Source organism: Calidris pugnax, unplaced genomic scaffold, assembly GCF_001431845.1.
Source record: "Calidris pugnax isolate Ruff unplaced genomic scaffold, ASM143184v1 scaffold17, whole genome shotgun sequence".
NCBI lineage: Eukaryota > Metazoa > Chordata > Aves > Charadriiformes > Scolopacidae > Calidris > Calidris pugnax.
Window position 1 is genome coordinate 13,595,604 of NW_015090794.1, and position 2,669 is coordinate 13,598,272.

The window sequence follows — 2,669 nt, forward strand, 5'->3', positions numbered from 1 at the left end:
GCTGAGCTGGGGTAATGGGGACACCGTGGGACAAAGCTTGGGGCTGAGCCAGGGTGATGGTGCTCGGGGATGAGCTGGGGTGATGGGCACACAGAGGGATGGCGCTCGGGGCTGAGCTGGGGTGATGGGGACATGGGGACACAGTGCTCGGGGCTGAGCTGGAGTGATGAGGACACAGTGGTCGGGCATGAGCTGATGTGATGGGGACAGTGGGGGGACAGTTAGGACAGAGCTTGGGGCTGAGCTGGGATGATGAGGACATGGGGACACAGTGCTTGGGGCTGAGCTGAGGTGATGGGCACAGTGGGGGGACGGTGCTCGGGGCTCAGCCGGGGTGATGGGGACACAGTGGGACAGTGCTTGGGGCTGAGCTGGGGTGATGAGGACATGGGGTGGGTCAGTGCTCAGGGAGAAGCTGGGGTGATGGGGACAGTGCTCAGCGACGAGCCAGGTGACAGCAGGGGGACAATCCTCAGGGCTGAGCCGGAGTGATGGGGACATGGGAGGATGGTGCTTGGGATGACCTGGGGTGGTGGGACACAGGGGGACAGTGCTCAGGGCTGAACCGGGGTGGTGGGGACACGGGGGACGGTGCTTGGGGATGACCTGGGGTGATGGAGACACAGGGGGACAATGCTTGGGGATGAGCCAAGGTGATGGGGACATGGAAGGCCGGTGATTTGGGCTGGGTTGGGGTGATGGAGACAAGGGGTGGGGCAGTGCTCAGGGACAAGCTAGGGTGATGGGGACATGGGGACACAGTGCTTGGGGATGACCTGGGGTGATGGGGACAAGGCGGGGGTCAGTGCTCAGGGACAAGCTGGGGTGATGGGGACAGTGCTCAAGGACGAGCCAGGTGATGGGGACAGTGGGGGGGACAGTGCTTTGGGATAAGCCAGGGTGATGGGGACACAGTGGGACAATGCTTGGGGCTGAGCTGGGGTGATGGGAACATGGGGTGGGGCAGTGCTCAGGGACAAGCTGGGGTGATGGGGACAGTGCTCAAGGACAAGCCAGGTGATGGGGACAGTGGGGGGACAGTGCCTGGGGCTGGGCTGGGGTGATGGGGACAAGAGGGATGGAGCTCAGGACTGAGTTGGGGTGATGGGGACACGGGGGGATGGTGATGGGGCCATGGTGCTGGGGGATGGGCTGGGGTGATGGGGACATGGAGGGGACAGTGGTTGGGGACGAGCCAGGGCGATGGGGACATGGAGGGACGGTGCTTGGGGCCAAAGCAGGGTGACAGGGACACAGTGGGGTGGTGCTCAGAGCCAAGATGGGGTGATGGGGACAAGAGGAGGTGCTCAGGGCTGAGCCGGGGTGATGGGCACATGGACGGACAGTGCTCGGGGTTTGGCAAGGTGGGCGAGCGCGGTGCCAGCCAGCAGGCAGCGTGTGGGCACCGGCTGCCCTGCAGATGGCACGGGACTGGCAGGGGGCGCCGGCCACCGCGGTTTCTCTGCCAGGAAGAGGTGGGGACGCGCCGTTTCCTCTCCCGGGAGGGCCACCAGCCGTGGGGTGGCCGTGGGGCAGCGTGGGTCCCGCGCCCCGTGGGAGGAAGCTCCCAAAGCCAGCCCTGTGTTTCACTTCCACGCCGGGTCGCCCACGCAGAGCCCCGGGCGAGGAGGAGGAGGAGGAGGAGAAGGAGCGGAGGAGGAGCTGTGGGCTGCAGCCACCCTCCCCGCCTTGCACCCCAGGAGCCATTTGGCCCTGGTGACCAAGCTCTCGACGGTGGCAGCAGCCCCGGCTCCGGCCGGCTCGCCCAGGTAGGGACGGGTGGCCAAGGGTGGCAGCGGGCAGGGGGGTGCTGCCAGTGGGGCAGGGTGAGCCCCTCGGTCCCCGTTTCCCCCCGTGGGGCAGGCAGAGGGTTTCGCTTCGCCCTCACTTCTGCTTCTGCTCGCCGGCCGTCCCCCCCCAACCCCGGTGCTGTGGGTCCCATCCAGCCGGGTGAGATGGCTCTGGGTCCGGCCACCACCCCTGGGGATTGTCACCCAGCTGTCCCCTCGGTGTTGGGAGAGGTGTTGGAATTTCTGGGTCATGGAATGGGTCGGGTGGTGGATAGAGATGCTCCTCCTCGGTGTGGCGGCCACCTCTCTCTCTCTCTCTCTGCATCCCCAAAATCCTCCATGCCTGGTGCCGGAGGAGCCAACTCCCCCCATGTCCACCCAACCCGAAGCCACTCTGTCCCCGTCCCATGCCCGGTTCGACGCGGTGACAAGCAGCCGGGCCGGGAGCTCCTCTCCCAGCGCCCCTCCACCCCTGGAGCCTTATTACAGACTTCCCCAGGGAACCGGCCAATTAGCCCCGCATCAGTAATTAAATCCATGGTGGAGGAGACCACGGACCCGGGATTACCCGTCCCTGCCTGGAAAATAAGAGCATCTTTAATGAGTCCTCCAACAGGTCTGGCTGCAGGAGCCATTAGCCCCGGAGGTGCGCGGTGATGCCGAAGAGCTTCCACGTGGCCACCCGGCTCCCAGCCGTTGCCCACGGGTGTTTTTGGCAGGGACGGGGTGTGTGTGTGTGTTGGGGGGGAGGAGGAAGGCAGTTTGTGGGTGCAGCACCCAGCGTTGGGAGCTGGGAGGGTGGGGGGGGTGCAAGGACCAACATGGTGCCGGCGGTGGCCGGTCGGTGGCTGCATCACTTGGTTCTGGATGTGTCCCCAG